Source organism: Camelus dromedarius, chromosome X (genome assembly GCF_036321535.1).
Source record: "Camelus dromedarius isolate mCamDro1 chromosome X, mCamDro1.pat, whole genome shotgun sequence".
NCBI classification, from domain to species: domain Eukaryota; kingdom Metazoa; phylum Chordata; class Mammalia; order Artiodactyla; family Camelidae; genus Camelus; species Camelus dromedarius.
The window spans coordinates 101,437,440-101,462,131 of NC_087472.1; the positions used below are offsets into that span (position 1 = coordinate 101,437,440).

The 24,692-nt window shown below is 42.1% G+C and overlaps 1 pseudogene; it reads right to left on the reverse strand.

Moving 5' to 3' along the window:
- Positions 1-24,692, reverse strand: part of LOC116151028 (protein Mdm4-like) — a 44,895-nt pseudogene that overhangs the window by 17,563 nt on the left and 2,640 nt on the right.

Genomic DNA, 24,692 nt, shown 5'->3' on the forward strand with positions numbered 1-24,692 from the left:
AAATAATATTTTAAAAAAAGCCCAGAGACCCTTGAATGAGAACCAGAGTTTCTAGTAATGAAAGATAGAGGCATGGAAATTAGTCAACAAGTTAAATAGTAGTCTAGACAATGGTGAAAAGAAAATTAGTGAACTAAATGATGTACATGAGGAAATTACCCAAAATGTGGCACACAGTTGGAGATTGGGGGGAGCAGGTAGAGAGAGAGGAGAGAGAGAAGAGAGATAGAAATGAACTATGAGAGTAATTTAGAGGAAGTTCCAGTGTATGTCTAATCAGATCTTCAGGATGGAAAATTAAAGAGAAATGGGAGAGAAGCAAGCAATATCCCAAAAGGTAATGGCAGAAAATTTTCTAGAACTAAAAAAAGACACGAGTTTTTAGACTAAAAGCATACCGTGTCCCAAGTAAGATAAACTAAAATAAATCCACACATAGAAAAAATGTAAAGCTAACAGAGTATTCCAGCAGAGGAGAAAATGTCAAAAGAAACCAGAGAGTAGGGAAAATAACCCCAAATAGCCTGCACAAGAATCATACAAATTATAATCCAGTCATGTGACCAAACCTAACTGCAAAAGATGCTGTGTGTTCGAGAAGACAAGAATGTGACTTTTGGAGATCAGATATCATCTCTACAACATGTACAGTTGACCCTCTGTATCTGCAGGTTTCGCATCTTTGGATTAAACCAACTGTGGATGAAAGAAATATTTGAAAAAAATTCCAGAAAGTTCCAAAAAGCAAAACTTGAATTTGCAGCACACTGGCAACTATTTACGTAGCATTTACATTGTATTTACAGCTATTTACATAACATTTGCATTGTGTTAGGTATTATAAGTAATTTAGAGATGATTTAAAGTAGATAGGAGGATGTGCATAAGTTATATGGAAATACTGTGCCATTTTATGTAAGGGACTTGAGCATCCGCGGATGTTGGTATCCTCAGGGTTCCTGGAACCAGTCCCCCAGGAATACTAAGGGCCGACTTAATTATCACCTTAATTAACACCTGAGTGTTGAGCTCAGATCTATTGGAAAAGGGAGGAAGGATGCTCTTGGGAAATGAAGCCTTTCTCACTATCCTCAAATCATGGGAATCACTACTCAAAGCACATGAACTTTCTTCTCTGATATTATTTTGGCTTTACTGTTGTAAATGATGGTGAAGGAATTCTCACACCTAGATTTAACATAACATGTTCTAGAAATGAATCCTGTCCAACTTAAGCTCACAGAGAAGGGTAAAAATTTGGGTTTGTTTCTCAAACAGTGAGCTGAGCCCCTGGCCAATGCACCAAGAGTAACCAGGGTCTCATTTGTGTGTGACATGTAACAGAAACTCAGCAAAAACCATGTTGAATCCATTCATTGATCATTTCAGGCTCCTGTTGATCCACTAGCAACCTGCTTAAGATGTGATTGTTCGCTTCCATCCAATTGGCCATGATTTGTTTGTACAGAAATGATGATCTTGGCTAACCCCTTTGCTGAAATCTAGATACACAGTCTATGGCCTTTCCCTGGTTTAACAGTTTGATAGCCCTATCAAAAAAGTTAACTGGCACAAGCTAACAAAGCTTAAGTTTCAAGGCCCCCCACCTGTACAGGCCCCTTCCAGGACCTTGGAAGAGGCCCTAGCAATGTGTTCACATATCATGTATTTTTGCAAAATTTGCTAAAAATGAGATGTTCTGACCACAATCCACTAAGTCCTCTGTCTCAAGTTCTTCCCCTCTGTCATACTTCTCTTCAAGTCTGCTGGTGTTGAAGTAGCCATGGATATTTTTGAGATCAGGATGAGGGTAGTTTGAGATGGGGGTACACTTAGTTTTTTCTTAGTGGTAAGTATTTATGTGGTTATGGTGACTTCTGTATATAGTTTATTTATTACTAGCCACCCCATTGTAAGGGTGTCTCTGAAATCCTTCTACTACCTACTGTGCCGACACATGCAGCATTGTGACACAAAGACTCAGGACACCATGCGACTCCTGTCCATAATGAGATATCAACAGGACCTACAGCACCTAGTACCCGAGATATGTGGGTAGTGGATGAAGGTTTAGAAGCGTTGAATGCTTGATGTTATAGACAGCTCTTCGCATCAACAGACACAAGTGGAAGATTCAGTTCTCATTGATGCCTAATCAAAATGGAAGTTCTTCTGACAGGGATATCCTGGATGTGTTGGGTTGAATAGTGTCCCCCAAAACTCAAGTCCACCTGGAACCTCAGAATGGGACCTTTTTTGGAAATAGGGTGCTCACAGATATAATTAAGATGAGGTTAACTAATACAAAATATTATCTTCTACTGATTTCTGTTCAGGATATTTGCCATATTTTTTTTGAAACTTGCAATTTGTTGCAAGTTTTATCATTCTAAGTAAATATTTATGTTTGTGCTTGATTTTGCATTTACTATATTGTATGCTTTTTTAAACCATCTTCCTGCACCAAATTCTGTAAAGCTTCAGGCCCAAAAAACCTGGTCCGTACTTGGGCATGAAAAACTAACTAGTTTTTGCATCAGCATCTGTTCACAGCATGGTTTTCAGAAATCTATCAGCAAGTTAAGCCTTCTGGAAACTTATATCGTAAGTGAACCCAGTAGTCTCTAGATTTAACAGCTATCCTGCACAAACAGGATTTTCATGAGGTCGTGTAAACAGCTCGAAAATTGCTTGTGCTTCTTATGGTTTCTCAACAGCAGTTCAAATGGCATCTTGGGTGGGACAGAAGTTTAGTGTTCCAGACTGTCCCATGTGCTGCAGAATATTTGGCATCCCTGACCCCCCACCCACTAGATGCCAGCAACAGGCTCCCATCTTTGACAATCAGAATCATCCTCAAACATCTCCAGCCTTCCCCTAGGCTTGTTGTTAGGGAGGTGTACTGTCCCTATTGAGAACTGCTGCTATGGTAGATGGCCCTGAGATAGTCTTTGTAAATCCCATTTTATCAGATTAAAGTCAAATTAGAATGTAGCATGAGGGCATGGCCCCTTGCTCTATCTCACTTAGAGGGCAGACCCTCCCCAGCTCTTCCAAATCAGCCCCTCTCCCCCACAAGTGAGGGCTGGGAAGCATCTTGAAAAAGTTCCCTGTGTGATTCTGATATCCCCTGAAATTTGAGAACACTAGTTCTCCAAAGATAGTGATTTTGTCCCCTGGGGACACCTGGCAGTGTCTGGAGACATTTTTGGTTGTCACAACAGGGGAGTGGGTGCTACTGGCATCTAGTGAGTGGAGGCCAGGGATGTTGCTGAACATCCTGCAACACATAGAACAGCTCCCCCTACAGCAAAGAATAATCCAGCCCAAAATATCAGTAGTACCAAGGTTGAGAAACCCTGATCTAGACATTAGGTGGGTCCCTGAAATAGCCTAAGTCCCATTTTAATAAATAAAGTTCTATTTTAACAGCATTGAGAGACTTGGGTCCACCAAACTCTCTGGCTTTCAACCAGCTGACTTGCCTGGGAAGCACAAGTAGTGTGCCTGGGGCATTCCTGTCATCCCCTGAATTGTTGGTAACTCTCTGGCTTTGCTCCCCATCCCTTTCCCTCATCTATCAGGTTGCCCCAGCCCTTCTCAGATCCAACATGGTTGGTCTGAGCCCCCGGGGAATCCTGGTCTCTCTTATCCTCTTTAGGTACATATGACACAGCCAGACTGTAAGCACTTACCAGACTATTTCTTGTAGGATATACAGGAATCTTACATTTCCCAGCTTCCCTTGCAGTTAACCATATGACTGAGTGCTGGCCCACGAAATGTGGGTAGAAGTGACACTTGTCCTTTTCCTGGCTGGCTTGGCTCTGGGGTGGCTGGGAAGGCATCCAGAAGGGCCCTATAGAGGAAAGCCAACTGTAGCCTTGATGCTGGCTGGTGAGCCCAGCAGAGGAGGTGCTGCCCAGGGCAGAGTGACCCCAGGGCGGAGGGCTGCAAGGTGAACCCCAGGCTGGGGGCCTAGGGGGTCCTAGTTGGACTTCCGGGTGATACATAGCCCATATAAGAGCCAGGAGAGAAGGTGTGGGGTCCTGACTACCTGCGTCCTATAATTTTTCCAGCAGCAGAGACAGTAGAGTGAACAGGGGCAAAAGGACAGTGACATCATTGCTATTGAGGCCTGCAAGGACCCGAAGAATGTCACAAGGACATGGTAGGTCTCTGACTCCCTGCCCACACCCCCATCCCTTGAGGATGCTGGGTGGAGCTCAAAAAGGGACTTTTCTCAGATTTTTCCCCCAGTTTTTATTTCTAAAGTTGTTAAACATTAAGAAAAGCTGAAGGAATAATGCAGTGATCACCTGTAAACTCTTCACCAAGTGTCACCTAACATTTCTCCTAGCATTATTCCATTATTTATGCTCTCTCCTTCTCCCTCTCCCTCTCTCCTTCCTCTTGCTAAAACATTTAAAGTAAGTAGCATAATGTGCATTATAATCCATTTCTGTCATTAGTCTTTGTAGTGGTTAATTTTATATGTCAACTTGACTGGGCTAGGGATGCCAAGATACCTGATAAAATACTATTTCTGGAAGAAATTAGCATTTGAATCAATAGACTGAGTAAAGAAGACCCTTGTCACCAATGCTGGTGGGCATCATCCCTGAGGGCCTGAATAAAACAAAAAGTTAAACGCAAGCTTGCTCTCTCTGCATGAGGTGCGACACCCATCTCCTGCTCTCAGACGTCCATTCTCCTGGTTCTTAGGCTTTCAGACTCAGACCAGGACTTACACCCTAGAACCTCCCTGGTTCTCAGGCCTTCACTCTTGAGTTGAATTCCACCACCAGCTTTCCTGGGTCTCCAGCTTTCACATGGCAGATTGTTGGGCTTCTTGGTCTCCATAATCACGTGGACCAGCTCCTACAATTAATATCTTACTGATCTGTCTGTCTTTCCTATTGGTCTGTTTCTCTGGCTAACCCTGACTGATACGGATTTGGGTACTGAAAGTGGTTCTAGAGGAACAGAATTTTAAGGATGAGTTTTCTGAATTGGTTCTGGGATTTCTGGAATTGGCTTTCTAAGCTGATTAAAGATGCTAATGACTCTATTACTAGTAGTAAAGAGAGTGAATATAATTTTGTTACATATTGCCAAACTCCCCTGCATAGTGGCTGTACTACCATTTTTCACTTTCACTAGCAGCGTAGAAGAGGGCCTGTTTCCACACAGCCTTGCCAGCAGTGTATCAAGCTTTTGGATTTTAGCTCAATGGATGGGTGTGAAATGTCTCAGTGTAGTTTTAACTTGTGAGTGAGGTTGAGCGTATTTTCTTATATTTAAGAATCATTGTTCATATTCTTCTGTGGACTGTCTGTATTTGTCCATTTTTTAAATTTTGCTTTTGGTCTTTTTCTTCTTGATCTTTAAGAGCTCTTTATATATGTGAGGGAGAAAAAGCCTTTTTTAAACTGAAAAGGAAGTTTTAAAACTGGGGCAGATAAAGACATGATCAATTAAAAAGTCAAACTTGCTCTGCTGCTAAGCAGGAGGGAATATGACAATGATTAGGTCAAATACAGAAAAATAAGTAAGATGGTTTTTAATTTATTTTTTTTCCACATGGAAGTCTAGTGTGAACAGAGCTGTGATACACTACATATGGCTCCAGAAGAATTTAAAATCAAATGTGCTTTCCCCCGGACTTCCTGAAAGTGAGACCAGTTGCTGATATATGTAGCAAATGTGCCAACCAGCTCCTTTCTTAAGAACATGATGATGATATGATCTCAGAAAGAAAACTCCCCAAAAATAAGACACATTTCTGGTTTTTAGAGACGTTAACTGGTGGCACGATTAGAGGATAGCTATTTGAGTATCTCAAAAGCCAGGTGTTTCATAACTAGCAGTAACACTCTCTTGGCCCTAATTTGAATTTGGGGGGTATGTTTAAAGTAGAAAATAGCAATAGAAAAAATGTGGAACTCAAACTATTGTCTCTAGATAAACATCTTGCAGCAATGATAACTTGAGAATGTTCTGAACTCAGAGAGTTTGAATGCTCTCAGGCCGTGTCTGCACGGGCATTCTGTTTGATGGGAAATAAAGGGAGAGGAAAATAAATCAACCACTCTAAGGAGAGGCAGCTTGATTCTTTCCTTGAGTCTTTGCTGTGGCTGAGGTGTTCTCCAAGAGGAGAGGCGAGTGGGACAGGTCCTGGAGAGACTGATTCAAGCTCCCTTCTCCACCTTAGAAACAGATACCTCTGGAGACAGCCCTGCGAAACAGCCCTTGCAGGGATACTCAGCCGGCTGCCCAAGCCGACTCTGTCAGTGAGTGAGAGGAAATAGGAAGCAGGGAGTCCAGAGAGGGAATGATAACGGCACTTTCAATGGCATGATGGACAAAACCTGACTGGAGTGGGATCGAAAAAGAGGTGAGTAAGTGAAGATGGCAAATGTAGACCCCTCATTCTAGGGCTTTGGGTGAAAAGGGGAGTAGAACATTGGGGCAGTCAGTGGCAGTGGATGTAAAGTTGAGGGAAGTACGTGTGTTTTTGAAGTTTTGAAGGCTTCACAGCATGTTTGTAAGCTGGTACCGTGTCCTCCAGGACAGAGGGGACATTGGTGAGAGAAAGGCTGGGCTAAGTCCTTGAGGAGGCAAGTGCGTACAACTGGCATCCTGGCCTGTAACCTGTGCAGGTGCCCAGGGCCCCATGCTCAGAAAGGCCTGTGCTCGGTTTAGGTCTGTCTTGTCACCGTCTTGAAATTCTTGATCATTTTAACCTTTGTAAATAGAGTCTAATGAAGCACAGGAGCATGTGCCAGGGGCTTGGAGCCTCGGCTCACACACAGCCCTGCCTCCTCCGTCTCCCTGGGATAGGTTCTTAGACACCTGCTGACCTGCCCCCTGGTGCCCCAGGTCCCACCTGGCTTCCCACCCTGCCCACCCCAGTCCCTGCCTTGGATGGCGGAGGGGTCATGTTGCAGGGGAGAGGAAGAGGGGTCCCATTTCTTCTGTCTTCTTCCACTACCAGGAGGCCCTGGGGACTTGGTTTTGGAGCTCAGGCTCCCACACCCTGGGGAGTTTCAGGGCAGACTGGTGGTAGCCGTCTTGTCCCAGGGTTGGCATTGCCATGACATGTCCAGGGAGCTTAACAGAGGCTGCATCTTAGTGGGGACAGGCCTGTTACCCACTGCCAATCCAGGTACCTAGTGTGCCCTGGCGCACAGGTTTATATATTTGAGGGTCATCCGTCTGCCTTGGATTGCAGAGACACACCCATAGGAAGCTGGTCTGGACGTCCTCAGAGCTTATCCCCATCTCAGTGCAGTGGGTCCACATGGTGGCTGTGGAAGGGGAAACCCAGCAGCCATCAGGCCAAAGTGTGTGGAGTCAAATTTATGCTAATAATTTAAACTGTTTATTTTTCTCTTTACCTAGAACAACATTAAATAGCAAATAAAAGTACCATGACAAATCAAGAGAGAGAGAGAGTGAGGAAGAAAGGAAAAAGCTTTATATCTGAGTACCTTTTCCTCTGATTTTCAAACAAGGTGCCCATAATTTGTGGGGCCCACTTTACATTGGGCCCCACAAATTATGTATTGAATACCTACTCTATGCCAGGCACTGCACTAGATTTTTTTCATGTCAGTGATCTCATCTGATTCTCCTGGTAATTCTGCCCTCATGACACTGCCCTTAGAGCCAAGGAAGAGCTTCCTTGAGTGAGCACGATGGTTAAGGAGGGACAGGAAATGAGGCAATATCTTGAGATGAGCCTTTATCTTAATATCAGCTCTTATCAACTTTAGTAGCCAGCTGCTAATCTCCAAAGAGTTCTGTTTGTAAAATTTTTCTGTTAAAAAATGTATAAGGGCTCAGATTTTTGGAGCAGCAAGGGGGTTTTGCAGGTGGCAAGGTGCTGTGAGATCCAGAACGTTAGATGTTCATAGTCAGAAGGGCAGGATGGCCTGATCTACCTTCCCTTCTCTCCCGTGGGATGCTGGGAATTGTTGAACAACCAGCTCTTAGTAAAAATTAAAAATCTGGTTTGTAGCATTTGCCAATTTCCGTGGTGTAAATCCTCCCTCCATGGCTGATTTCAAGCGACCAACGTGATGAGGGGTCAGGGAGGGGCAGCAAAGGATGATATAGTATTTCCATCGTCCAGCCACGAGACACTAAAGACCCTCAGAAGCATAGATAATAGAAAATATAATAAAATGAAAGTAAATGATGAGCACTAAATGTTTAGTACCTTTGTTTTTAATATTTTTATATAGCTATATAGTTATTCAATTTACTTTTTAATAATGGCAGTATTTAAAGTAACTAGCTCACACAATTCCTGAAAGCTGAACAATCAGCTTTTGTGAGCCAGTGTGGGCAGATATGAGCCAATATGAGCTGGTATGAACCAGCACAGGCCAGCTCTAGAGCATTGCTGCTTGTAGGAGCCGAGCCAGCGAGGAGGGCGAAGTGTGTTTGTGTGAGCTCCAGGAGGCTGGTGCCAAGGAGGTAGGATGCTGGGGTTCCTGTGTCAGGGCTTTAGCCATGGGCCTGTCCCACTTACTCCCACTGTGTCCACCTTCCTTTCCAGTTGCTCTGAAGAGCTGTCTAGATCTTTCTTGCTCCTTTCTCCAGCTCTTGCCCAGCTCCTCCCCCAAGTCCCAAGCTCAGCTCATAGGGAACCACTTCTGCCCTGCCCATAGCTGGAAGGGCTTTAGAAGCCCCATCTCCAAGGAGAGGCATGAGCCTAATCCTGGGGCTGAAGAAGGCTTCCTTTCCCTTGGGCCATTTTTCTTTCTTGCCATGCACATCCCAGAGCAGAGACAGAACCCCAGAGTGGGAAGGGCCCTAGGAAGCTGCTAGGTGCCTGCCCATTTTACAGATCTGGAAATGGAGCCCCAGAGAATTCAAGGGGTCTTGCCCTGGGTGCACTGCACGCCTGTAGACCTGGAGGATCTTGGCAAGCTGCACGTCTTTTCCCACACACAGTCCATACAGGTTTTGAGTGTCAGTTCTGTACCAGGCAGCATACCAGGTGCTGAAGACTCGCCAGCAACAAGCCTGCCATGGCGCCTGTGTAGGGGGCGAGGAGTTCACTTTGGACGTGTCAAATAAGAGGCAGTTTCAAACCAACCTTGGTCGGAATCTTGGCTGTGCTATTTAGAAGCTGCATGACAAGTCACTTCAACTCTCTGAGCCTCAGTTTCCTCTTTTTTATATGGAGAATGTGGCACTTCTTGGGGGGTTGTTATAAGACTTTAATGGGGTGAAGTAAGTGCCTGGCCTGGAGTAAGAGTTTACTGTATGATGGGAGAGGAGAGGCACACGTCAGAGCATGTGGTAGTTGCTCCAGTTTGCCCAGTATCCTGGGCTACCCTGAGGGATGTGGGATGGAGGCACTAGGACCCACTCTCCCTACTCTGCCTGCATGGACCAGACAGCATGTGCTCCCAGCCCCCTAGGGGCCCAAGGTGGGCGAGCCTCCTTCTGCCTAACTCTGGGCCCCATCATCTTAACACTGAAGCAGGGTCCAGAACCGGCCATGTTTCTGGAGGCCCTGCCTTTTCTCCTCTACCACACAGTGCCTCCTTGGGGTCTCCAGCCATACAGTATCATTTTGAGTGTCAGTTCTGTATGCTCTTCCTGAGCGACAACCTGGGAGAGGTCAGCTTGACTTTTGTCCTTAACCCCTGGCTGTGGCCCAGGTTGGGGGAGCACTAGTCCTGTCCAACTAGGGAAGCCAGCAGCCCCATTGCCAAGCATGAACACCGTGGGCCCCCTGCCTGCCGTGTCTTCGGGCCTGGGTAACCCAGGGAGGATGAGCAAGCCAGCAAGTACTGTGCCTGCACTGTGGCCAGTATTTCCCCAAGCACGGCATTTTGGAGAAGCACATCCAGCCCCACACATGTAAGAGGTCCTTCCTGTGTGCCACCCGTGGCATTGAATTTGTGACCCAGAACAACCTATATAAGTACAGGCAGATCCAGACACACCGCAGCAACTCCCATCTGTCCTGAGTTTTGTGGGGATACTGTAGCCTTCCGGAAGAGGGAGACGGGCTGGAGAGACTCTCAGGACGGAGGGAGTGTGATGGGATATCAGAGGGACCTCCGGGCACCCAGGGTGCTAGGCAATGTCCAATGTCCACTACGCATCTGTCCTTTGCTGCCAACAACCTAGATGTGAAGTCAGAAGCTGTTCCCTGTCCAGGTCCCCATTTGCCAACAGGGAACCCCTTTAGACTCTAAAACATGACTTCCTCTGGGTTCTCTGGCATAAGGTGCCAGAGTAGATGTCGACTCTGACTGTCAAAAAGCCTTGGCTGCTGCAGTGACAGCAGGCAACCTCCCTGGAGAAGTCCTGGGACAGGCACTGGGGCCTCAGAGAGCAGGTTGGAAAGAGTGAGAGCACAGACTCCAGCTGCCTGCCCTCCTCCAGCCACACAGAGCTGCTGCTGGTCCCTCCAGCACCCTGTGACTGCAAGGGCTCCTTCCATTTTGACGTCCAGGTGCTGGAGCCCAGTGGAGGAAGTACACCACCCTCTGCTTAGCCCTCTCTGCCTTCACTCCTCTGGACAGGTCTTGGCACCTCTTCTTTCCCCCTTTTTCCATTCAGTTCTCCACCCCTGCAGAATGCGTGCAGGTCGTCAGGAGCAACCTGCTGCTCTTCACCGAGGGCAGCACCACATGGCGCACCCTTGGAGTCCTTTGGTGTCTCCTTAGCTTCTTCTTGGGTTGTCCTGAGGCATGCAAGGCTGAGGGCAAAGGAACCCCCATTTCACTGTGGTCACCAGGCAATGTCTCAAGACCCTAGATGGTAGTGGCTTCCTCGGGTCCTTGCTTCTCTGGAAGATAATGCCTGTTCCCCAAAGGACCTCCTCATGTTACCTCCGGGGGAGACCCACTCACCACTGCCAGGATTCTGTCTGTGGGAGAGGGTGACCCAGGGAATGGGCATCCTTTCTTGGGTCAAGGATGGATGTCCGCTTCATGGACGTGTGACCTGTGCTCTGGCTTCAGAAGGGCACCATGCTTGGCTTAATGTTTTGCTGTTGGTGTCTTGAAACTTTTAATAATTTTTGAATAAGGGACCCTGCACTTTTATTCTGCACTGGGCTCCCAAATTGCACAGGTGGTCCTGCAAATGGGGATGTTAACCAGTGCACAAGTGAGGGGCCAGCCTTAGCTAAGAACGGACAGTTCGTCTGTAGTGGAGGAGAGGTATGGGCAAGGTAGGTTGGTAGATGTAGTGGTGGGAACCTGAGAGGCTTCTCTCTGACTGCTTCTACCTTTCCAATGGAATAAGAACAAAGGTCATCAGGTGAGAGTAAGGAAGAGAGAGGAGTATTTGTGGTTTAAAGAAACAAGGTATGGTGTGAAGTAGTAGTCTGTGAGAGTGGGCTGACTGGGTCCTTCCCAACTTCTGGGATGATTCATGGGCCCCTCAGGAGGCACTAGGTTTAGAGGGTCTGAGAGGGTCAACTGGCCAGGAAGGACTTCCCTTCTACCCAATAGACAGGCTGCTGGAGCCAACCTTGACAACAGTTGTTCAGTCCGGGGAAGAGCTTCAAAAACAGGCCCACCTGACTGAGGTGAGTGCTTGATCGAGCTGTCCCCATTCCCCACCCCCACCCCGGTCTCTGAGTGGAAATGCATGATGGTCTGAACTGCAGGTAGCCAAAGATAAACCACTGAAACCACTCTTATCAAGGATGCTCATGATCTTTGTGTTGCCAGATCCCATGGTCAGTTCTTAGCCCTCATCCTATTTGACCCATCAGCAATAGTAACACATTTGATCACCATCTATCTCTCCCTTAAATTCTTATTTGGTCTCTGAGACACCACCCTCTCTTAGTTTGCCTTTTTCCTTACTGATTTCTCTTTCTCACTCTCCTTTCCTGTAGTACTTCCTTATCTTCCTAACCTCTAAGCTTTGGAGCACCCCAAGACTTGGTCCTCAGGTCTTTCCTCATTCCCTCTCACTCCCTAGGTGATTTTACCCAAGCCCACAGCCTAAAACACCCCCTGTATACTGATGCCTCCCAAGTTTGTATCTCTAGCTCAGACCTCTCTTCTAAACTCCATATTTGTATATCGACCTTCCTACTGGACATCTTGACTAGGAGGTCTAACACACATCTCAACTCAAATGTACCTCAAATGGAGCTCCAGATACCTCTCACAAACCTCTTGCCCTGCAGACTTCTCCATCTCAGTGAACACCTGAAGCACTGCCTCTGGTGCCTCTCAGAAAGACGAATCCTTCCTCCACTCCCCCATTCCCCATACCAACTCCAGATGGAGCCCACTCACTTCCATCTTAAATCCTGAGTGGCAGAGCCTAGGTCCTGTGCCTGCTCCCCAGCTGCAGGGGAGGCTGGGAGAATGAATTCCAACTTTTGCCTTGAGAAAGGAAGTTTTCCAAACCTAGGAAGGGTTTTCAAAAGATGCTGAGTAGCCACAACTTATCATTTTCTCATGTTCTGTGAGGAAATCTGAGTACAAACTCTTTTGAGAGTTTTTTAATAGTCACCTAATATTTTACACTTGAATCTACTACATCCAAGCCAATAGCATTATTTTTTAATCCCCAGCAACGTGCCTTAGTCAAGTGTATCCAATAACTCTCAGGCTTTTAATATTTTTTTCATCAATGTAGGTCATATCTAATTAGATTACGGAATTCTAATGATAACTATAAGCATAAAAATGTTTGGGGACAAATTCTGCTCACTCTTTGCTAAATATACAACTCAACCAGTGAGAACAGTATTCTGGCATCTTAGGCAGTAGCTCTCCAGCCCTGAGCAGTTTCAGGCCCTGGGCATCAGTATTGTTTCCAGTTGGAGGGCATTGGTTAATCAGGTGAATCAAGTAGGCAGAGATGGGCTGAGAGCTTCTGCATGCTTTACTTATTACTATTAGAAGAGTGATGACTTTACATTTCATGTCTATGTGGATTCCATTTTCGTGTTTAACACGTGGGATCTCATGTGTTCCCTGCCCCATATTCAAGGAAAGGCTGATTCTCTTTCAGAACCCTTTGCTGACACATCAGTCTGTTGCCTCCCGGAAGAATAACGTGTGCTTCTAGCCTGATTCTGAAACAATATGATTGCAAGGAGAAAAAAATTTTTATGTATATTTAATTTTTATTTATATATATTTAATGTATATACACAATTTATTAACTAACCAGGACATTTTTTGAGAGTAAAGGGGTCACTATTAAAAATTAGGATGGAACAGCAAGTTTAAAAATTGAGATGTTTGTCTTGGTAAAGTGGAACATCTGATAACCCTGGTACATAAATGCTCATGCAATGGCAGTCTTCTCCAAAGCTCATAGAGAGGCTTGTAAGCATTGTCAACATGGTAAAATTTATTTATTCTATGCCATATGGGGGTTGTACTGATTTGGGGGATTGAGATAAACCCTTTATCTCAGTTTTAGCTGTGGTGCGGTAGCATTCCAGAAGGACAGACTGCTTGAGATAGACACACAAGGATAATACAATCCTATCTGGTAAGATTTTGACCCATATCTGGAAAACTAACATCTGGTTCTGGTTCCAAACCACTAAGTTCTGGTATGTACTTAGGCTGTGCCAGCTCGGAGAGTTGGAGAGTGATGGATACCACTTTGTTTATGCTTGAAAATGCCATACCCTGCAATTGCATTGTGTATTGTATAACTCCAAGATTGATGAGGTGTACCTGGACCAATGGTTTGAGTCTTCCCAGCCCAGGTGCCAGACCATGTGAATGAGTGAGCTTTCAGATAATTTCAACCCCAGCCATCTGCATCCATCTGAGAGATCCTGGGCCAAAACCTGCCCAACCAAGCCAATCTCAAGTTCCTGACCCATAGAAATTGGGAAAGATAATAAATTATTGTTATTGTTTGAAGCCACTAAGTTTATGCAGTGATTTTCTAGGCATTAATGAATAACTAGAATAGGGACCTATATGCTGTCTCAACAGAGTATCCAACAATCAATGGATTTCATGAGTTGGAACTTCAAGGGAGAGCTCAATGCTGAAGATGACAATTTGTGGAGAATCTGAATATACATTGTGGTTAAAAGGGCTGAAGATGAAACCACAGGCCAATGTATCCATGAAAAAGGTCAAGGAATGATAGAGAGTTAAGCCTTGGTTTCCCAAACCCAACTTTCTCATGGCTCCCCTCTGTCTCATTGGCCATTGCTTCTCAGTGTCTTTGCTGCTTTCTCCTCATTTCTCTGGCCTCTAAGCTTTGGAGTCCCAGGACTTAGACTCAGGCTGCTTCTGTCCTATACATAGACAATCTTATCTAAACTTGTAACTAAATACTATCCTTGTGCTGACGACTCCTCACTTTGATTCTCCAGATCTAACCTCTCTTTTTAACTCCAGACACATGTATCCAACTGCCTGCTATACATCTCCACTTGGAGGTCTACTGGGAATCTCAAGCTCAATGTATCCAAAACCAAACTCTCAGCTTTCTACAAAACATGCTCCCCATCTCAGTAAATAACCAATCCATCATTTATATGGCTCAGGAAAAATTTGGAGTCATGTTTGAATTCCTCCACATGTTTGGCCCATCCACAAATCCTTTTGGTTGTACCTTCAAAATATACCCAGAAGCCACCCACTTCTCACTATTTTCACCACTTCCTCCCTAGTCCGAGTCACCATTGACTCCCATCTGGTAGATGACAGTGATGAAGAGAGATTGTGAGTGGGACAGCCAGAAGATAATGATTCAGAACAGGAGGTTTATTTTTTATGTTTTATTAAATTAAACCCTTTCTTTAAGATAATTGTAGATTCTTATGCAGTTAAGAAGTAACACAGAGGGATCCAGTGTTTCCCGGAAGGGTAACATCTTGCAGAACTATAGTACAATATCACAGCCAGGATATGGGCATTGATACAATTAAGATACTGAACATTTCCATCACCACAAGGATCCCCCTACTGGCCTTTTAAAACCATGACCCACCTATCTTCCACCCCTCCACCCCTTCCCTAACCAATGGCAACCATTACTCTGTTCTTCATTTCTAAAATTTTGTCAGTTCAAAAGTGTTATAAAAGTGTTCTCATACAGCTTGTAATTAGGGATTGACTTTTTTCACTCAAATAATTCCCCAGAGATTCATCCAAGTTTTTTTGTGTCTCAATAGTTTATTCCCTTTTGTTGCTGCATGGTACCATAGCTTGTTTAACCATTCACCTGTGGTAGAACATCTGTTTTGTTTTGTTTTTTTTTTCAATTTGGGGCCGTTATGAATAAAGCAGCTATGGACATTCACGTACAGGTTTTTTTGTGAACATAACATTTCATTTTCCTGGGATAAATGCCCAGCAGTACAATTGCTGAATCATGTGAGAGTTGCATGTTTTATTTTAAAAAAAATTGCCAAACTACTTTCCAGTGTAGCTGTGCCATTTTACATTCCCACTGATAGTTTATGAGTCATCCAGTTTCTCTGCATCCTTGCCAGCATTTGGTGTTGTAATTGTTTTTAAAATTTTTTTTGCCTTTTTGGGGGAAGGTAATTAGATTTCTTTCTTTTTTCTCCCTTCCTTCCTTCCTTCCTTCCTTTCTTAATGGAGGTGCTGGGGATTGAACCCAGGACCTCGTGCACGCTAAGTGCACACTCTACCATCGAGCTATACCCTCCCTCCTCACTGTTTTTTATATTAGTCATTCTGATAGGTGTTTTGATAGCTCATTGTGTTTTTAATTTGTATTCTCTTAACTGTTCACAATATTAACTGCCTTTTCTTGTGCTTATTTGCCATCTGTATATCCTCTTCAGCGAAATATCTATTCATGTCTTTTGCCCATTTTCTAATTGGATTGTTTGTATTTTACTGCTGAGTTTTAAGAGTTCTTTATATATTCTAGATAATAGTCCTTCATTGGATATGCAGTCTGCAAATATTTTCTCCCAGTCTATAGCTTGCTTCTGCAGCCTCTTACAGGGTTTTCACAGAGCAAAATTTCTTAATTTTGATAAAGTCCAATTTATCAGTTTTTCTTTATATGGATCATGCTTTGGTGTCAAGTCTAAGAACTTCTGGCCTAGCTCTAGCAAAGATCTTCTGCTATGTTTTTTTCTAAAATTTTTGTAGTTATACATTTTGCATTTAAGTTTATAATCCAGCACCATTTGTTTAAAGGGCTGTCCTTCTTTTAAATTGTTTTCGAACCTTTGTCAAAAATCATTTGGACATACGTATGTGGGTCTATTTCTGGGTTCTCTGTTCTTTTCCACTGATCTATGTGTCCATCTCTCTGCCAACCATACTGTTCCGAATATGGTAGCTATTTAGTAAGCATTATATTAGGTAGAGCTATTTCAATCACTTTATTCTTCATTTCCCAAATTATTTTAGCTATTCTAGTTCCTTTACCTTTCCATATATATTGTAGAATACTCTTGTCTACAGCTACAAAAAATCTTGCTGGGATTTTTATAGGAATTGCATTAAACTTACATATTAATTTGGTGAGCATTGATATTTTTTCTATGTTGAATCTTTCAATCCATGGGCAAAGTATGTCTCTCCATTTATGTGTATGTTGTTTGATTTCTTTCATCATTGTTTTGTAGTTTTCAGCATACAAGTCCCACACACATTTTGTTAGATTTACACTTAAGGGTGTATTTTAGGGATTGTAAATGGTATTGTACTTTTAATTTCAGTGTTTATATGTTCATTGCTAGTATACAGAAATGTGATTGACTTTTGTGTGTTCACCTTACATCCTGCCACTTTGCTGAACTCATTCATTCTGGGAGTATTTTGTAGATTTCTTGGGATTCTATACATAGACAATCATGTTATCTGCAGATAGGGACAGTTTCATTTCTTTCTTCCCAAACTCTATGCCTTTTATTTCTTTTTCTTTCCTTATTACATTGGCTAGGACCTCCAGTACTATGTTGACTAAGAATGATAAGAGCAAACATCCTTTCCTTTTCCCTGATCTTAGAAGGAAAGCAGCCAGTCTTTCATCATTAATATAATATTAGCTGTAGTTTTTTAGTAGGTGTTCTTTATCAAGTTGAGGAAGTTCCCCTCTATTCCTAGTTCTGAGAGTTTTTCATTTATTATAAATGGGCATTGAATTTTGTCAAATGGTTTTTCTGCATTGAATTTTGTCAAATGATCATATCCATTTTTATTCTTTAGCCTGTTACTATGGTGGATTACACTGATTGATTTTTGAATTTGAACCAGCCTTGCATCCTTTGAATAAGCCCCACATGGTCACAGTGTATAATTCTTTTTGTATATTGGTGAATGTATTTGCAAAATATTGTTAAAGATTTTTGTATCCATATGAAAGATACACTTTTTTGGTACTGTCTGGTTTTGTATCATGATAATACTAGTTTAATAAAATGAATTAAGAAGTGTTCCTCCCTCATATGTTTTCTGGAAGAGATTATGTAGAATTGATGTTAATTATACTTTAAACATTTGATAGAATTCTCCAATAATACCATTTGAGCTTGGAGATTTCTTTTGGGGGAGTTTAAAATTATAAATTCAATTTCTTTAATAGTTATAGGGATATTCAGATTATTTATTTGTTGTTGGGTGAGTTGTACTAGTTTGTACTATATGAGGACTTGATCCGTTTCATCTAAATTGTCAAATTATATACATATAGTTTTCATAGTATTTTCTTATTATATTTTTATGTCTGCAGAGTCTGTTGTGATAACTCCTGTTTAATTCCTGATATTGGTAATTTGTGTTTCACGCTTTTTTATTTTTATTTTTATTTTTCAGTCTTGCTAGAGGTTTGCCAATTTTATTGATTTTTTTCAGAAAAAAAAAAAAACCCAGCTTTTTGTTTTGTTGATTTTCTCTATTGTTTTACTGTTGTCAGTTTCACTGACTTTTGTTCTTATTATTTCCTTCCTTCTGCTTGCTTTGGGTTTATTTTGCTCTTTTTCGAGGTTCTTAAGGTAGATATGTATATTATTTATTTGAAGCTTTTCCTCTTTTCTAATGTAAATATTTCATGCAATAAATTTCATGCAATTAATTTCCCTCTCAGCTTTAGCTGGGTCTCACATATTTGATATGTGTATTTTCATTTTTGTTCAGTTCAATGTATTTTTAAAATTTCCCTGAGACTTCTTTTTTAACACATGGATTGTTTAGAAGTATGTTTGATTTCCAACTGTTTGGAGATTTTCCTGTTATCTTTCACTTATTGATTCTAGTTTGAATCCATGGTGGTTGGAGAATATACTCTGTATTATTTCAATTATTTTAAATAAATTGGGGTTTCTTTTGTGTGTGTGTGTGTGTGTGTGTGTGTGTGTGTGTATGTCTGTGTGTATATATATGTGTGTGAAGTATAGTCAGTTTACAATGTTGTGTCAATTTCTGGTGTACAGCATAATGCTTCAGTCTTGGGTTTGTTTTTATGGCCAGGATATGGCATCTTGGTATATGAACTCTGGGAACTTGGAAAGAATATGTATTCTTCTATTGTTGGGTGGGGTGTTGTATAAATGTTAGATCCTGTTGGTTGGTAATGGTGTTGAGTTCTTCTATATCCTTCTTAATTTCCTGTCTAGATGTTCTATGACTTGTTGAGAGAAGGGTATTATAGTTTCTAAATATGACTGTGGATTTGTCTATTTCTCCTTTCAGCGATACCATTTTATTGCTTCACAGATTTTGCAGCTCTGTCATTTGATGCATACACATTTAAATAGCTATGTGTGCTTAATGGGTTGACTCTTTCATTGATATATAATGTGCCCCTCTGTCTCTGGTAATTTTCTCTGCTCTACTTTATCTAATATTAATATAACCACTTCAGCTTTCTTTTTTGACTGTTTGCATGATATATCTTTTTCTATCCTTTTACTTTCAACCTACCTATCATTATATTTAAAGTTAGTTTCTTGTAGACACTATAAAGATGTTCATGTTTTTTAATCCACTATGCCAATTTCTGTCTTTTAATTGGTGTTTAGATTGGTTACATTTAATGTAATTATTAGTATGTTAACACATACATCTTCCATTTTATAATTTTCTTTTCTGTTTGTTCTCTGTGTTTATCATCTGTTTTGTTTATCCTGCCTTCCTCTGGGTCACTTTAACATTTTTAGAATTAAATTTTCAGTTACTGTGGTGTTTCTTAGTATATCCTTGTATAGCTTTTTAGTAGTTGCTCTAGGTATTGCATTATATATACATAACTTATTGCAGTCTACTAGACATTTTACCAGTTCTATTGAAGTATAGAAACCTTACCTCCCTTACCCTTCTTTATTTATGATATAATTGTCTTAAGTACTTTCTCTGCATACGTTCAGAAACACATCAGATAGTGTTAAAATTTTTGCTTCAATCATGAAACAATTTAGAAGACTCAAGAGCAGGAAAATATATTTACCCATATTTTTACTCTTTCTGTTGTTCTTCCTTCCTTCCTGATATTCCAACTCCTTCTTTTATCATTTCCTTTCTGTTTAAAGAACTTTCTTTAGCCATTTTCTTAAGTTAGATCTTCTGGTGACAGATTCTTAGTTTTTCTCCATCTGAGAATGTCTTTATTTCCTCTTCATCCTTGATGGATATTTTCACTGGATAAAGAGTTCTGAATTTACAGTTCTTTTTTTCTTTCAACACTTGAAAAGTGTTGTGCCACTTTATTCTGACCTCGATGGTTTATGACGAGAAATCTGCTGTTATTTACATTGCTTTTCCCCTATAGGTAATTTGTTTCTCTCTCACTGCTTTCAAGATTAATCTTTGGTTTTAGTTTTCAGGAGTTTGACCATTATGTAACTTGGTATGAATTTCTTTGGGTTTACCCTGTTTAGCGTTTGCTCAGTTTCTGGAATATGTAGGTTTGTGTATTTTATTAGATTCAAAGAGTTTTCAGCCATTATTTCTTTGAGGACTTTTTCAATCCCATCCTCTTTCTCCTTTCCTTCTGGAATTCCAATGGCCCAGATGTTAGATCTTTTGTTATAGTCCCACAGTTCCTTGAGGAACAAAACAGTTCATGTTTTTCAGTCTATTTTCTTCTTGTCGTTCACATTGGGTAATTTTTATTCTTCTTTCTTCAACTTCACTAGTTCTGCCCTCTATCTTCTCTGTTCTACTATTGAGCCCATCTATTGAGTTTTTTATTTTGGTTATTGTAGTTTTAGTTCTACAATTCCCATTTGGTTCTTCCTTTTATCTTCTCTTTCTTTGCTTGGACTCTTTTTCTTTGCTGAGACTTTGTACTTTTTCATCGGTTTCAATCATGTTTGTGATTGCTCATTGAAGCATTTTTCTGATGATTGCTTTTAAGTCTTTGTCATATAATTCTAACATCTCTGTCATCTCAATGTTGTCATCTATTGATTGTCTTTTTCATTTAAAGTGAGATTTTCCTGGTTCTTTGTATGATGCATTTTTTTAATTGAGACCTGGACATTTATGCTATGTTACTCTGGCTATTACTTAAACCTTTCGCTTTAGCTGGCTTCCTCTGACACTGCTCTTGTAGGGGAAATAGGAGAGCCATTTTGTTCCTGCCAGATGAATGTAGAAGTCCAGGTTCCCTGCTCAGTCTCTGCTGTCGTCCTAGAGAAGTTCCACCTGCCCACCTAGCCTTCACTGACACCTGGGATAGTTGCCTCATTACCACTGGGTAATTGTGAAAGTTCTGACTCTCTGCTAGCCCTCCCCTGACATCACCTAGTGGGGAGGAGGAGGGGTAGGGTGCCTCATTAATGCTAGCTGAGGCTGAGGGTCCAAGATTTCCACATGGTCTGCACCGACACTGCAAGGGGAGTGTTTGTTATCACCCAGCAGGGATGAAAGACATGACTCCCTACTCGGCTTCCTCTGACACCACCCTGGTGAGAGGGGAGTCCAGACTATAGTTCTTTCGGTGGTGTTTGGCTGAAGTAAACCGGTTATTTTCTAAAGGGTCTGTGTTGCTAGGCTGTCCCTTTCCTGGTACTTTGGCTGGAGATGGCAGGCTTTTGCTTGGGCTATTTTTTGGTGGGGGGGGGGCGGTCTGCATATGTCTGTGTTCCTGATTGTCAGCTTCTTCAGCTCCAATTCTGTGATGAGGCAAAAAGAAAACTCAGAGAATTTACCACCCTGCTGGTCCTCAGGTCCTGAGGTCTCTAGCCAGTCTGCTTTCCTCTCTCCACCTTTCAGAGTCTTCTTATATTTGTTTCATACGTAATGTCTAGGGATTTTAGTTGTACTTAGTGAAAGGAATAGGGAAAAGTATATCCACTCCATCTTCCTGAAAGTGGAAGTTCCCCAGAAGGTTTTTATATAAAATTAGAAGAACAATACTTTGGAGGGAGGACAGGTGGATGGTGATGATAATTTGTATGAAACCCAGTAGAATAAACACTATCCACCTAAAAGAGCTTTAGGAAGTAGAGCTTCATGGGAGAGTCAGATTTCAATTAATACAAGATGAGGGGGGAGTGGCAGGGCCCAGGGCTACTTGCTATGTAAGAGGGCACTGGCAATCCAGTGGACACTGTGTAAAGGATTGGGAGAGACAGAAAGACAAGAGAGGCGTTAAGCAGAGCAAAGAAATCCTTGGCTGAAAATATAAAAGGGAAGAGATGACCTATGGGGCTTATATTTGAGAGGTGACACAGGTGTGACAAGCCAGATCAACTGAATTAGCAGTCACAGCTAATTTAGTGTTACCTCAGACCCCAATCATAGTACACTCTTGGTGTCTTCGTGGCTAGGAAATGGCTCTTGCTACAACGGGGTGCCAGTAGGCGGGAGCAGGAATGGCACCTGCAACATTTGGGTTCCATTTTCTCATAGGCACAGCCAGCCCTGATACAAATAACCTAAAATGAAGGCTTTAATCTCCAAAATGTTCTGAAAGAGTGGTGGGCCATGCATTAATTTAATCCCCAACCCTTTTTTTTCATTCTAATAAGATTCTCAGGCAAGCCAGTATTATTCCTTTGCATCTAGGCAGTACCTGGTATAAATTTTTGGAAGATTTGAATATTGAGGTTGTCACTTGAAAATAAAGTATTGTTGCTATTGCAACAACAACAACAATAATAAAACTAATAAATATTAAGTGCTTATTAGATGCTATGTACTGTTCTAAGTGCTTAACATATTTTAAGTCATTTAATCCTTACAAACGCCCTATTAAGGTAGATACTAATTATTGCGTTCCCTCCATTTTATGCATAAGAAAACCAGGGGGTGTGGCAAAGGAATTAGAAATATATTCAAAACCCCCATTGAATTAAAAACTGGCATAGCCATCTTCTTTGTTACCACATGCATTACATGAGAATCACGAAGAATGATGTTTTCCAGTGCTTTCACAAATAATTGCTACAATCCAGCTCTGGTATTTATCTCAGTTGCTGGGGTAAAAAAGTAACGGTGCTAATCTCATTCATTTCATCGCTGGCAAATCACTCGATCCATTATCCCTATTTTTCCTGTCTTTAAAATTGGGGCAGTCATACCAGGCCACCACCACTCTAGCCAAAGAGAACAAAAGCAATAAGTTTTCATTGCAAAACATTTTGAAAAATATTGTATTTGTACTAAATTGTTATTCAACCCGTAGGGAGCTGGGTGGTGGCTAAAGAAGGAGAAAAGCAGGAAATGGGAGAAAAACCACAGCAGAGAAGAAGGGTTGCCTAGAGAGGTGGAACCCAAGAGCACAAAGGCCCCGGGACAGTTCCTGTTACCAGAGTTTGTTTTCAACCGCACCCCCCCCCACCCCACGTTGACTCAAGGCTCCTTCAGGCAGGGCTTACCTTGGGGCCTCACTGATGGCTGCATCAGTGTTCATTAAAGACTTGTGTGTAGATGGAGCTTCCTTGGATCGTTTCCCAAGTCTTCCCCTTGTCTCCCATTTCCTCTTCCATCTGCCTTTCCAAAAGTTCCCAACAGATGTTTCTCAGATTCGCCCATATTGATTTTGCTTCATGCAGAAATATGCCTGAGCATCTCTCTCAGAGCAGAGACCTGTCCAATGCTCGATAGTGTGTGTATGTGTGTGTGTGTGTGTGTCTGTGTGTGTGTCTGTGTGCATCCTCAGAGCACAATTCTCTTGCTTGATGGAGAATCAGTGTCACACATTGCATTTGTCTTCAGGGAGGAAAAGAAAGAAGCAAATTTCAATGTGATCTTAGTATAAACCATTTTTAAACATTAAAAATTCCCCCTTCGAGATGCACTCTTAGGGTGGGGCAAATTTGGATCTCTTTTGAGTCAAGACTATAAACAGAAAATTCCTCACTCCTGGGTTGAAGGCTACCATGGATCAACTTACTGCTTGAAAATCTGCAGATTCTCCCATCAAATTGGCACAGATTCTGAGCACACTTGAAGATTTCCATGTTGTCACTTTTTAGGAAAACTTGAATAATGGAAGACCAAAGCTCAGATCCATTTGTTTGCCTCTGTCTTCTTTTCCAAAAGGAAGGCTGGCCCAAGCTTCTTACCAAAATTTAATCCCCCGAGAAGCACTTCTTTCCTCACCTCAGTTTGGAAAGAACACTATATAAAATAGACTTTTAAACAACTTAAATAAATTCACAAGCTCTTACATGTACTTTCTGTGTTCATCTCTTCACCTTCCCTGCTCTACACCATGGAATATCCTGCAAACAGATTAAATAGTCCTAAAATACGGTTTCTACCATGTCACGTCACCACTCAAAACACATTCAATTAATCCCAGTCACCTGCAGGATGAATTCCAAAATCTTCAGATAGACCTTTACATTCCTTTCTCTCACTCTTCTTTTACACAATCCCTTCACTTCAGAGTCCTCCTAAACACGACTTCCACTTTCCCAACCTTATTCCTCTTAATATGTCCTCATCTCAACCCTTGACAGCCCTCTCCCATCTACATATCTGAAATCCTTCAGAGCAGCGGTTCTCACAGTGGTCTTCAGACCAGCAGCATCAGCCCCACCTGGAAACTTGTTAGAAATGCAAAGGCTCAGATCCCACCACAGACCTACTGAATCTGAGTCTTTGTGGTTGGAGACTTGCAGTCTTATTGAACAGTCCAGTGGTTCTGGTGTACACTCAAGTTTGAGAATACTTTTCAGCTCAGATCTCAACTCTTCCTGGATGCTTCCCTGATCACTGTATCTTTGATCTAAGCTCCTGAGATGTTTCCATGTTCGTCCACTTCATTTGGCAGTCACCATGTGCAGCCTTGTGTAAGGTTAACAGCCTTTTCAGAAAGCCAAGGATGACTTCCATCCCTTCCTCTCTTCCACGCTCTTCCTGCCCTTCTTTCCTTTCTAATATACCACAGGCCCTAGCACAGACACTCAGTCGGCAGTTGTTGAGTGACTGAAGTTAGGTGGGTGAGCAGAGTTCGTATGTTTCGGTAGTAGCTTTTTAGCTTTGATGTCTGCAAGAAAGACATATCCTTCCAAAACCTGTCGTTTGGTTCTCCTGGCATAAACAGAATACTAGGACAACTGTCTCATGGCTCTGACTCTTCTAGCACTTCTTGAAGCTTGGTATTCTGTAGACACTATAAATGATTGATATAGACCATTGTTGTGTCAACTACCAATGACTAAAGCAAGTCCCAGAAAACTCTTGATTTAGCAAAGTTTGCTGGCCCAGTTCTGGCTAATTAGACAAAAGGTCCATAAATGGTGAATCAGAAAGGTCAATCTGATCAACTACTGG